We start from the raw sequence: 14174 nt of genomic DNA on the forward strand, positions 1-14174 counted from the left end.
AGCAGGTTTTATAGGATTTTGCAAGTGACAAATGCTGGGATAGTATGTGATACAGCTTGTTTTTCTAATTTACAGTACCCAGTAGAGAGTAAGACACTTTGCAACATGTATTAAAGGTTAAATTTCTTACTGTATTTAGTATATTTTATAAAGATTATAGGCTGATTAAAAATTTCACAAACAGCAAAGACCAAAATAAGAAAAACAGTCTATGGTGATAGTCAATCTAACTTAGATTTCAGACGATATAAGGATACTTAAGAGAGAGAACAATTATTTACCATTACTTTTGTAATAGTTCCTGAAAGATATAAGAGTATATTGCTAACACCCAACTTTTGCTTTAGCCTGTCTTTACTGCCTTATTAAATACAGGCTCTGAGTACTGCTCTGTGCTATTTAAATAAGTAATCCAGTATGATAAATTATTAAAATAATTTATTGTCTTTAGTTTTTTAATATAAGAAGTGATAAATTATTTTGCTCAAATATTTTATATCAGCACTTATCAGTTTCATTATACCTGGTTATATTTTTCCTCAAGCAAAGTGATTATTTGATGACTTTATCTAAATTTACTGAGGATAAAATAAGGTCTAAAAAGTAAAAAATATTGTCTAATTTTCAAACTGCAATCTAATAGGTCCTGACTTGGACACTGTGAAGTGCTTTGGCAGTGAATTGTGCTGCATCATATTTGCAATGATTTTGTTCTTTGTCTTCCTCCTGGTTGTCTGCTTCCTTAACTATAGCTCAGTCTGTTTGACCACTCGTAACTTCATAAAATGCTCTTAAATGGATATAAATCAGTGAAATACATAGGAAGAAATAAAGGAAGAAATAAAAGAATAATAAAGGAAGAAATGAGACTGATCTAATTAACACTCAGTTCTAAGAAAAGCATTGTTGAGTTTACAGACCGTGGTCCTAGTATTGCTTAGATACTTAACTGTTTTCATGAAGTCACTTTCTGTCTCAGAGCCACAGTTTCTCTATATGCAAAATAAATTACTTTAGTAGATTATATAGAAGACATCTATCTCTATCAGTTTAATTTCCATGTGTGAGACTAGTGTTGATAAAATCCTGTCAATTGCCCATAGTGAGTGATATCAAAAGACACACAAGCAAATATGTAGGTTCTGGCCCTCATGATTTCACTACTTTATACAGAACTTTTGGCAAAATAATGTGTAAGTAAGGCCACTTGACTAAGTATTGTTTGTAAGATTGGGATTTTTTGATAGTGCACTACACCTTTTGATACACTTGGTATTAAAGTTTATCACAACCCACAAAGCAAGCCACACATGATATCACATACTTATAATCTAAACACCAAGGAAGCTGAGGCTGTCAAATCTTGAAATCTGTGTCAGCATGGGATAAATGATAAGACACAGTGTTAAAAGATAGTGTAACTCTCATAGAAGTTGATGAATGCTTTACTATAATGTCCTTTCCAGAGCTCCATTCTAGATTTCTTCAATAAGAAAGTTTTGGAAAGGTGGAGACTGATTTTGCACACTAACTAGTTCCTTAGCTCATTTCTAACACCTTGATTACAACACAGTACTTGCTGCAAGAATGTGGGCGAGGAGGTATTTATTCAAGACACTCAGTACTGCAAAAGAATATGTAAGTAACAGCAGGACTTAGTAGTATGAACCTATACTCCTAATACTTGTGAGGCTGTGGCAGAAGTACTTATACCAGTTCACCAGAGTCATATCACACCATGACATATTGAGATTATATTTTTAAATGAAAAAAATAACAAAATAAAATTTAGAAGATAGAAAATACGGTAAGCTTGAAACAAGATAAAAGGTCACCTGGGAAATGGCCTGAGTGTATCTCTGTAGTAGGGTACTTTCTCAGAATGTTCAAGGTCCTCTGTCTGACTCCAGCATTGAAGAGTACAAAGAGAGAGAAGGAAATACAGAAGAGGGTGGCATTTTAAATTTTAAACAAAATAATATTCTGTAGCTACATTTTAAGACTATCCCCACCCCATCTGCTGAGATTCTAAACTATATGAATACTGAAATCTCCTATATAAAAGTACTATATTTGCAAGTAGCCTACATTTATCATCCTGTATATTTTAAAACAACTCTAGATTACTTATAGTACCTAATACAATAGAAATTCTCTATAAATGGTTATTGTATTGTTCATAAAACAATAACAAGAAAATAATTCATACATGATCAGTATAGGTCTAATTAAAAATACTTTTCAGTCATCAGTCTAATCCAGTGCTATAGAACCCATAGATGAGAGAGTCTAACCATATCCATTACATTTTCCTAAAAGATAGGATCGTGACTGCTTTGGTGAGAAGTTGAAAAATTCCCTTTGAAAAGTAGGATTTCCTGACAGTTTTTCAAAGCCAACTCATCAGCAGCTTCTCTGCACTTGAGGTTCCTAGTAGGAAAAAGAGTAAAGAAAACAGAAGAAAAGAATAAATGAGAGAGAGAGAGAGAGAGAGAGAGAGAGAGAGAGAGAGAGAGAGACAGAGACAGAGACAGAGAGAGACAGAGAGAGAGACAGAGACAGAGACACAGAGACAGAGAGGGACAGAGACAGAGAGACAGAGGGAGACAGAGAGACAGAGAAAGACAAAGACAAGACAGAGAGATAGAGGGAGACAGAAAGACAGAAAGACCAAGAAAGATAGAGAGAGACAGAGAGAGACAGAGTGAGAGAGAGAGACAAAGACAAAGAGACAGAGACAGAGACAGAGAGAAACAGAAGGCAGAAAGACAAAACTAAGTTGTACAAAATAAAATATTAGCAGCTATGAGTGATTAAATAACTCTGGAAGGAGTTGAAAAACAATAGGCACATAGCTTTTTAGTTAAGTAACTTGTCATATAAAGAAAAAAAATTAGTTTGACTTGGTGTCTAACCTGCAACAGGATCCACTGGAGATCTTGGTGCTCATCCAAGTGACTGTCTTCATGAAGTGCTGAGCCCGTTTCAGGAGGGCTTTCGCTTTAGAATGCTTTTAAAGAGGTGGTGCTTTAAAAAAAAAAAAGCATCCAAAGCCTTTTGCCTTCAGCTATATACTAATTTACCAGACAGACAAATACCTCTGGGTGACAGTGTTAGCCTGAGGTACAATGAAGAGCTCTATCTTGTGACTTTAGGACAAAGGGACATCCCACCCAGAATTATACTCCTTACTAGGCTATCTAAAATTCCCAGCCTCTGTTAAAATGCAAATATCATTCCTGGAAGCAGTAACACATTAACCAGTTCACACCATTAACATTAAATAGTTTCCCAGATGAGTTTTAGCAGGTTTTCTTGCAAGAAAAGTTCTAAAAACATGGAATAAACGCCAGGGAATTTAGATTCTTATTTGGGAGGAAGAAAACAAGGAGAGGAAGATGATATTGAGAAAAATGCTAGAAAAATGCTTTCAGTAGGAAGGCCTTGAGCGCTTGAGCTACTCACTTGGGTTTCTGGAAAGTGTTCCAGAAAAAGGAAGAATTAATGGAAGATGCTTATGGACAGGAAGATGAGGTGGATGGAGAAAGTCTGTGAAGACCAGTTTCTTTAATAACTTGGTATGAGTTCTCTAGAGTCCAGTATCTTTGTTGATAAAATAAGAGAGATTGGTGAGATAGTATCTGCACTCCTTTGCGGGGTTACATACTAGGATTTTTTTTTTTTTTTTTTTTTTTTTTTTTGCTCCTTAACAAAGACTAGTTAGCTCCTGAAAAAGTTAAATTCCTAGGACCTTGGTAGGGTAACAAGCACTGTGATTAGAAATGGGAAACAAAGGAAGGACTTGGTAATAACTTTTTCAGTTCCAACTATTTTGTGGCAAATGAGCTCTATCTGAACCAGAAGTCAAAGAAAGGAAGAGCACACAAATCTTCAGCCTGATGACGTTACAAAAATCCACTAAAGTTATGAAGAAATTTCTTGGCCATTGTATAACAGTCATCTCAAAAGAAATAATGTTTTTGTAAAGTGTGTGTGTGTGTGTGTGTGTGTGTGTATTCCCTTTCAAGAGTTTACATTCTAGGATGTTTTTGTTTCTTTTTTTCTTTTTTTCTTTTTTTTGCTCCCCAACAAAGAACCTTTAGCTGCTAGGAAAATTGAATTCCTAGGATTTTGGCAACTGTGATTTTTCTTCGTCTATATAAAAGGTCTGATACTCAAAGAATCTCTAATACATATATTGAGAAACAGTATAACAACAAAGTAGTTAAGGAAGAGATTTTAGAAACGTTTACTGGTAGCAATGGGGTTAGCAAAACAGAGCAAGAGAATTAAGTATAAAAGGTATAGAAAACATATCTACTTTTAAGCAAAATTATGACTGTTTTTTCTTGAATGTTGCTAATATTCTCTCCTCCAGCCTCTTTTTCTTTTTTAACATCAATGCCAGAGATCAAACTTGGGGGCCTTGTACATGATAGGCAAGCACTATAAGTTCCAGGCTATGTCCCCAGACTTTAGTGGTAGCATTTCTACTTCCATTCCGAACATTTAGCAAAGCATAGAGTGAAATGAAAGCCATAAGTAAGAGAGAGAGAAAACTCTCTGTGCATCTCAACTACATAAGCCACTACTTGGGCAGGGGGGTCTTACCAGGGTGCAATTCCCTCTGGTATTCTTGTACTCCATAAGACAGTCTTACTTATTTCTTTACATTAAATATCCAACTCTTAGCTAGGTCTTTAAAATGAATTGTTCTTATACATATATGTATATATAAATTATATATAAATATTTACATATATATTATATGTTATATAATGAATAATATAAATATATGCAAATTAAATATTTTACACAATATACATTTTGTATACAACATATAGATAATAATATTATAATATAATGAATATATAACAAACATATATTTATACATGATATATTTATGTATTTATATGTACATGCTTATATATTTATATATCTAATATCTAATAAAATATAAAGTATTCATATATAATTTATACATAATTCATGGATATTTCTATCTTTATATATTATATAATATATAAGTATGTATGTATAATTTATGCATTCTTATATATAAATTATAAATAATATATAATAAGTAAGAATATTTATATATTATATATAATTTATATATAAGTATATATAGAAAGACAATTAACAGTGGTCTTCTGGTGGTCTAGAACATATATAATATATATTAGCTTATGATAGCCTAGAACTCACTGTACCCCAGGGTGGCTTTGAACTCATGATAGTCCTCCTGCCTCAGTCTCCTGAGTGCTGGGATTGTAGATATAAGCGACGAAGCTCAGTTTAATGTATAGAGCTGTCAGTGATTAAAATACAGAACCTTCCTAATGCTTTCAAATGACATCATTCAGGTAATCTTTTCTCTCAAAGTAGGTTCTCATGGAATACAGAAGTACGTAAGTATAACATTTTCTCATCTAATATTTTCCCAGAGATTTGCCAGCATATTTACATCTGAGACATCAAAAAGATGATTCTTGGTTCCAATTCCTCTAAAGAAAGTAAGGGAGAAACCCATGGCTGTAGCTGCATGTATGGCCTTGTCTGGCATCAGTAGGAGGAGAGGCCCTTGGTCCTGTGGAGGCTCGATTCTCTAGTGTAGGGCTAGGGCGGTGAGGTGGGAGTGGGAAGTGAGCACCCTCATAGTGACAGGGGGAGGGAGGTTGAGGTAGGGTGGTTTCGGAGGGGAAACCGGCAAAGGGGATAACCTTTTAAATGTAAACACATAAAATATCCAATTTTTTAAAAAGGAAATAAAAGAGTCAAGAGGGGGCGCTGGTGAGATGGTTAAGAGCACTGACTGCTCTTCCAGATGTCTTGTGTTCAATTCCCAGCAACCACACGGTGGCTCACAACCATCTGTAATGGGATCCGATGGCCTCTTCTGGGGTGCAAGTATACATGCAGATAGACCATTCATATACGTAAAATAAATAATTCTTTAAAATGAATAAAAGAAAGTCAAGGGGGCTTATGCTCAGCCATTTCATTTGTTTTTCAAATTGCTTCCATTTAAATAGAGCTCAAAACATAAGAAAATACATCAGTGATTTTCATTTTCCCCATCCCTTGCTATCATGTGTGAGTCACTGTTCAAATTGCTATTTCGCTAGGCAACCCAAGCCTGTCTGCGTCTTTCTCCTTGCTTTAGTCATTCCAGCAAGGCGTGACTTCCCCTGAGATTTGGAAATTGCAGTTCCTGTTATAACTGACATCGTTGTCAGATGGATTTGTATAGCACAAGCTTTTCACTGTTGTGATTCAGGCCGTAGTGACAATAAACCAGGCCAGCGGAATGTATATGTCAACAAACAGGCTTTGAGAATATAAAAGAATATCAATATCTGCTAACATGCTACTGCTCTCCCAAAATGAGGTTACATTTTGTACCTGAAACAAGAACTTGAATTCCCCAGTGTAGGGGAATTCAAGGGCGGGGAGGTGGGAATGCAGGGGGGGAGCACCCTCATGGAAGCAAGCAAGGGGAGGGGGAAGGGGATAGGGCGGTTCCAGGGACTGGGAGAGGGGAAAGCGGGGAACCGGGAAAAGAGATAACATTCGAAATGTAGATACATAAAATATCCCATTAAAAAAAAGTAACTGAGCAAGCTTTAAACCCTTTCCTTCTATAAATTTATCTCTGGTCTTGTCCGTGATCTGAAAGGAAGCTAACAATTACAACTTCAAAATAAAATTAAACAACTTAAAAATGTACTTAAAAATCTTTTGCTTTTCAAAACGGAGCAAAAAGAAAGAGGGGGACATAGTCCTGGATGGTCTGAAACTGTGTATGTAGTCAATTCTGGCTTTGAATCAAGTTCCAGAATTACAGTCATGTACTCCTACCCTGGCAAAAGATAGCGTTGTTGTTTCTGCAGGGTTTTGTTTATTTGTTTGTTGCTGAGACAGTTTTCAATATGTAGCCCAGGCGGGATCTAAAAGTTTAATAATCTTTTCTCCTGCTTCCCGGGATTCCAAGTCCTGGGATTCGAAACTAAGAGATTCATAGGGAGTCAGGAATGTGAGCACATGCCTGTAATTCCAACACGTGTTCTGCGGAGGCAGAAGGATCAGTTCTAGTCCAGCCTCTGTACTAGTGTACAGCGGCTAGTGTAGCCTCTGCTACACGATACCCTACATCAAAATCAGTAATAAAACAAATTTTACATTTTATTCTAATTACACCAGTTTTCTAGGTTCGCAGCAAGACAGTATAGGGGAGCTCTTTGCGCTCTCATTTTACCTGTATTAAAGTCGACCCACCGGCAAAGCAGAGAGTAAATAATTATAACAAAAGCAACAAGAAATAACAAGAAAACAGTATTACCTGTGTGAGGTTCTAAGATAAATGCTCTGCCTGCTCTGTCCCGAGCTTCACGGAGACCTCTTGCGAGTACTGAGACCACAGCCACCTCTCAGTAAGGAAAACTCCCAAATGCTTCTTTCCATTAGGAAGATAAGGAATGTGGAGCAAAGAGGTAATGATGCAGGAAGTGATACCGGACTGGAGCGCAGGCCAGTGTCGTAGCTCCAGGCTTGACACTTAATCAGAGGGTTAAACTGCCTTAACACCTTGTAGTGCTTTGGTCCCCAGGCCCATCCTAGAGTAGTCAATAGCCTGAATAGCCTAAATAGCTTTCAAATCATTGTCTAAAGCTCATTCACAGGAAAATCACCCAAGAAATTTGTTTAAAATGTACACTGCAAATGAGGGCATCCCACAAGTATAGGAATCCCACTAGTGAGCCTTGTTAGTTGGGTTTTTTCATACAACTATTTCAAGTGAGATTTGAGAATCTTTGGAACAAACTATGTGCTCCGATGTGCCTTGAGGGTATGTCAGCACAGTCCAGCTACCTATCTCCTGCCAGACTTCCCGGTGAGAAACACTGTTCCTTTAAAATAGTGGCGTCTCAGGTCTATCAGCCTGTATCCTCCAAGCAGATAGAATCTGATTCTATAGGAAAGTCCCATTATGTTTTTACCAAGCTACTGAAATTCTCATCATTTCTTTCTCCCTTGAGCTCTTTGTGGCTTTCAGATCAAGCGAAATGATGTTGTTCCCTGTTATTTTGTATTTCCTGTGAGTAACTGCTAAATACTAACAATCTGTTAAAAAAGAATCGAGTTTGTACCCTAGCGTTTAGAATTATTCCTGAAAACCATAACAGATTTGTAACAGCAGCTGCTTCAGAAGAACACAAAATTTCAATTTTATAAAGGCAGGAAAATATGATTTAGGCAGAGCTAAAGTTCACAAATGTTGATGGTACCGTTTTGTTAAATTGTCACTTTGCTAATAGTTCACTCTTAAATAGAACCCATCTATACCACGGCCTTATCTACTTTTCTTTCCTTCCTCTTCCCTTTGTTCTGCAGCTTTTGTGTTGTAGCTTCTGTGGGAGTATCTGGCATTAGAAAAGTCATCCAGGGCCTTAACTATTCCAACTAAACACACAGCTTCATCTATATATTCTGTATCCCCAGGTCTGGTTCTAATTGGAGCAATGAAGGCTATATAAACTTATAGGAGAGAAACTGTAGGCTCCCTAGTACAGACTGTTCTCGGAATCCATGTGATTAATCCGCCTGGAGCCACGTGAAACTTCAGGGGTCCAGACTCGCACAGGTGACTTTCCAAGTCTCTGAGAGTCACCCAGGCAAGTCACATATGTGATTATTTTTTATTATACTTGCTAAAGCAAATTTATTACTACTGTTTATAAAGACGATATACCGTATTTTAAGTTACAAACCTCCAAAATCTTGGTCTACCATATTCTAAGAATTTCCTATTTTCTAAGTAATCCGGAACCTGTGAAATGCATTCCAAATAGACATACTTTTAAAGTAAAAATATATCCCGCTAAGACTGAACGACCTTACTTACCTGAAGTGAGACTTCAGTCTGCAGCTCTGAGGTCAGATCAGAATGTGCAGGAAAGAAGCACCCTCTGTCTTTCACCTAAGGCCGGACTTTCAGGCTCTGGAGGCTACTGTGGGTTTTCTGCCCTTTGGAGTCCCAGAGCGAAGTGGCTCAAGCAGAGAACGTCTGTTCACAGGTCTCCCAATTTATATGCTCACTCCCAACAAACAGGAGGGGTCATGACCTAGTCCCAAGCTCTGTTTTCTCTTAGGTCCTACTTATCAGTTCTCAATCAGGACCTGGGTTGAGATGAACGGGTTTGGTATCTTCCATGCAAGGCAGAAATGCACAGTAAAAAACACCAGTGATCCAATCTCATCTAGAAGCAACGCCAGCATTTTTTTACTTCCTTGTTCTGTGAGCAGTGCCTCTAGACCAGTTTTAAATACAAAGAACTTGAGTCAGTACTCAGTATGTTCAATGGCAAAGGAAATAATGCCTGCACATACGTCCCAGAGGAAAATTACTTGAAATAAACCAAAGTTTGGTCTTTTATTCTGTCAAGGCTTCAGAGCTACCTGCTTCAGTAACAAAAAACATTTTTTGTATACTACTGGGCACATGGCATTATGCTAGATGTGCTCATGATTTGATGTTGTTTAGGGAAAATTGGCCTCCTGCTTTTCGAGTAGAGAAACTCCAATTAGGAGTAAAAGCTTCACAAGGCTGTTCCTAGGTCAGTAAACAGAACTGAATAAAATCAGAAGAGAAAAATGTCTCTTTATAACTTGGTTCAAACAAAATAAAGAACCACAGTGCTGGATTAAAACTCACTCTGTATATAAAATAAAAATCATGCATAACAGCTCCTCTATTTGATATCATTTGTAACTTAAGGAATTTTCATTATTTAAAATTTGAAAAGATTGTACATCAACTCAAAAATAATTATTTTAGTTTAAAGTGTTGCTAACAGTTTTATAAAACCATACTGAAAATAAATATATTACTAATTTGTAAAAAATATCAAACCATATTTTATTAAATAAATTAATGAATAAGTAAGGAAAGGAACGTATGTATTAGAAGTTCAGCTAGTAGGTATAAAAATACTGTAAGTAAAAATTATTATTTTGAAAGTACCACAATAATAACTCTTTCATCAACATATGAAGAAACTAGTGGACTGAACCATTATGAAAACAGAATGCATAGATCAAAGCATCTGCCTATAAAATAATTATCAAAAGAAAAAATGGCTTTAGAACAGAGAAACCAATGGATCAAAGTTAACATCACTTGTAATAAGACATTATAGACATCATTTGTTTCATGAGATGATAAACCTAAAATGAAAATTCTACAAAATAAATATCAAAACTCTTTAAATGTGTCAAGGTCCTAAAAGTAAATGGAAGATCTTAATGTCACTTCACTTTAAAGGAAACCAAGGCAGTTAAGGTAGTATCTGGTCTTAAATTTACATATTAGATAACAAAAAGTTCATTGCCAGGCTTGGTGGCACCAACCTTTAATCCTAGCACTTGGGAAAAAGAGGCAGGCAGATCCCTGCAAGTTTGAGGGCAGCCAGGGCTACATAGTGAGATTCTGTCTCAAAAAAAAAATGTTCATAGGTTTGGCCATTGGTAGCTTTTTAAAAGGTCTCTAAATGGGCTTGAAATAAATCATTTAGATCAGATCCTACCATGCTGTAGTTAATTTCATGATTTTAAAAATTGTGCTATGGTTATGAAAGATGACAATGATTGGGGAAGTTGATGAAAAGTATTTAAGTATCCGTTCTACAGAACTGAGTGTATAGCTTAGTGGAATAATGATCCTGGGTTCAAAACAAAACAAAAACTAAGCTGAGTATAATCTCAGCATTTTTGGGAGGGATTATTATCGATTCAAGGTGACCCTCTGCTAAAAAATAACTTTGCAACTATCCTGATCTCCATTAGACTCTGCTTTTTAAATGTCATATAGATTTTATGATTTTTTTTCTGTCTGAAATTATAAATGGCAAAATCAAGACAAAAAACATTTAAAAGTTGAATTGCTAATGAATGAAACACTTGTCTTTGTTTCCTTATTAACTTGCTCCAACTTTTCAGATGGGATGTTGCTTGGTAATATTGGCTTGGAAAGATTCGATATGTGTTAAGTTGAACAAATCTCATCTGCCAACTACAAGAAGGTACAAAAGACCCCCAAATGAAATATTTCCTCATATTTCACTATAATTAAGAGTAAAGACATACTCAACTAAGACAAAGACCTGTAATTAGTGCTGTGATAGAGATTAGATAGTGTGTTATAAACACACAGAAAGAGTTGGTTTCTAGCTTGAGTGTATCAGAGAAAAGGCCACTGACAAATTAATCTTTGCATTAAGATTTGAGCGCTAGCAGGATATTGATGGGTACAGTTTGGGAGTTATGGTAGTAAAGGATTTACAGGCCTAAGAGAATGGCAATAAGAAACCTCAGAAAGGAAGGAAAGTTCAAAGACCACCCCCCCAATGGCTCAGCATATTTGTATGTTATGTTTTTTGTTCAAACATACAAACTGCTGTAACTCGATTATTATGCTTTTTGGCTACTGATGAAATTTTAGGCTCATGTATGCAAAATGCTCAGTTTGGGAGATATCTTAGGAATCTATCTAATGACTTCACCTTTTGGCTGAGTTAATGGTGGGGGCTCATCTAAGATCTTACAAAAGGAGTGGCAACAGAAAGTCTAGGACTCTGAGCCTGTCTCCAGGTTTATCACTCCATCTCCTCTGACGTTGTGAAACTTTCTTTAAACTTTGAGATCACTGGGATGCATTGATCCTCATGCTGGATTCTCCAGGTTCTTATCATCCCAGGATTAGGTCATCCTGCATCTGGCTCCCTTTCTTTGTGACTCTCCTATCTTTGTGATAAAGTTTCACAGTGAATATAGGCATAAAAGAACAGTTTCAAGATACTCTGTGACAGCCACCAAATAGCCAGCTATTAGCTAACTTTAACATTCTATTCTCAGGTAAGCCCACTCATATGTTCATTTCTCCTGGTTGTAATTGGCGGATGAATCATTTTTTTTTTAGTCTAAAACAAAACAATCAACAGAAAAGCCAAATTATCCTGTCATTTGCATCTTTTCAGGTGAAGTCTTCTTAGGCAACCTACACATCCCTCCCTCAGAATCATGTGCTTACATTTCTTTTTGAAAAGATGACTTACAAATTCTAAAAATGCACTTGCTGAAATAATAATGTTTCCAGAAGTCATGAAGATAGTCCAGGACATGAGGGAGGAAGTTAGGTCAGAGGCTGGAAATGAATAATTTCTTCTCCTTACCCACATGACTGTCTGTGCTCACTGAAGGCTTATCTCTAACAATTTGCTCCTTGCTGTAATAGCAACCCTATCATCCCTCAAGTCAACATTCTCATGTATGTGCATGTAGGTCAGATTTATGTACCTGCCATAGACAATTGCTAGGAAGAGGGAGTAGAGATTTAGAGATATTCTCACCTTGCTGCTTACTAGGCCTGCCAGGTCAAAGGGACACCTAGAGATCCTTCTGGAATTCTAAGCAGCTTGCCAGTAAATCTTGAGATTCAGATTGCTGGAGGAAAAGTCCCTGTAGTTCAAAGAGACAAACTTAAGCCCATCTAAATTTGAACTCAAGCATCCAAGCTGGCCTTGAATAACAATGAGCAAAGCACAAAGCACAAGGAGATGACATGGACAGAAACAAGACACAGTAGCCAGCTCTGCAAAAGGAACACTGAGGTTTCCTTTGTTAATGAGTAATTAAAGGAGGAAGAAACCAGCTAGTTCTCTTCCTCTTCTGTTTAGAAGCAGCTGCTCTTATGATCAGGATCACAATTAAAATATGTTAAGGTCCTGACTTTCAGTCTGAGACACACATATCTACCAAATTAATCAAGATTGCATCGTCTGTTGCCTTTCTTTCATTTCTTTTTTCCTTCTTTCTTTCCTTTCTTTCTTTCTTTCTTTCTTTCTTTCTTTCTTTCTTTCTTTCTTTCTTTCTTTCTTTCTTTCTTTCTTTCTTTCTTTCTTTCTTTCTTTCTTTCTTTCATATCTCCAAGATCCTATGTCCCATAGACCAGTTCATCCTCATTGAACAGAAGGTCTGCAAAGTGACATGCTTGTCTTCTATCTTTTTTCCTATTTAGTATTGTTGTCTATTTCTTCTTCTCCCACCATCAAATGTGTCTTTTGCCAGGACTTGTACAACGAACTTACTTAAATGGTTGAGACTGGCAATTAGATACAACATTCTCAATCACAGGAATATTCATATTTTAATAAGACCCATTGATCTTTTAGAGAAGGATTTGAGGGATCCAGAAGAGCAGAATAAGCTACCACATTTGGGGTAGTGGTTCTTTTGAAACAGTGTTTCACTGTGTACCCAAGTCCAGCCTTGAACTGGCAACCCTTCTGCCTTCTAACTTCTAGATTTACAAGTGTGTTCCACCATACTCAGCCAAGATACTTACGAATGAAAGTAGACAGCTTCTTGTGTACTTCAGGCTGGCCTCAAGCTCATCTTAACTAAGGTTGACATTGAACCCCAGATCCTCCAGCTGGCTATGCTATGACATTTTAAGACACTTTTTATAGCTCTTCACATCACTGATTGAAGCATATCCTGGCTACCTATTTTACCCTATGTGTAAGTATGTCCCAGAAGAAAAGCTGTGAGGATGGCGCTATGATAGCAAACAGTGTATTCATTGTATACTCCATGGAAATAACCGACATGGGTTAATAATACAGAGTACAAACAAATTAGGTTTCTAATATAGGTTCACTGAGAAGATAAGCAGTTACTAATTGAACTTTTTCTCGAATAACCCATCTTCTCCATCCACATACCCCTCTTGTTACTTCCCCTAGGACTGCTAAAATTGCCTCCAATATAACATTCATTATCTATCCTGCTGAAACCCACACCACTTTGGATGCTGCTAATTAGCTCTCTTTATGGATGGACACCATCTGAGAATTATATAATGAGAACAACCGCACGGTATATGACTTTTAATCTTTAGCTCATATAGCTGCTTTGTAGACATTTCTAGCTGTTCTGAGGCAGAGAACATCTTCATAATTTAGATGCTGTCTGAAGAATAGGATTTGCTGTTTCATATCTTGGCTACAAAACAGTTTCTGGGATGGCAAATCAAAAATTGGAAGCCACTTCAAACAAATTAAACATCATCATAGTCAATATGTTTTTCCTTTCCTTTTACTGTTTCTATAATAGGT

This window comes from Apodemus sylvaticus, chromosome X, assembly GCF_947179515.1.
Source record: "Apodemus sylvaticus chromosome X, mApoSyl1.1, whole genome shotgun sequence".
Taxonomy (NCBI): domain Eukaryota; kingdom Metazoa; phylum Chordata; class Mammalia; order Rodentia; family Muridae; genus Apodemus; species Apodemus sylvaticus.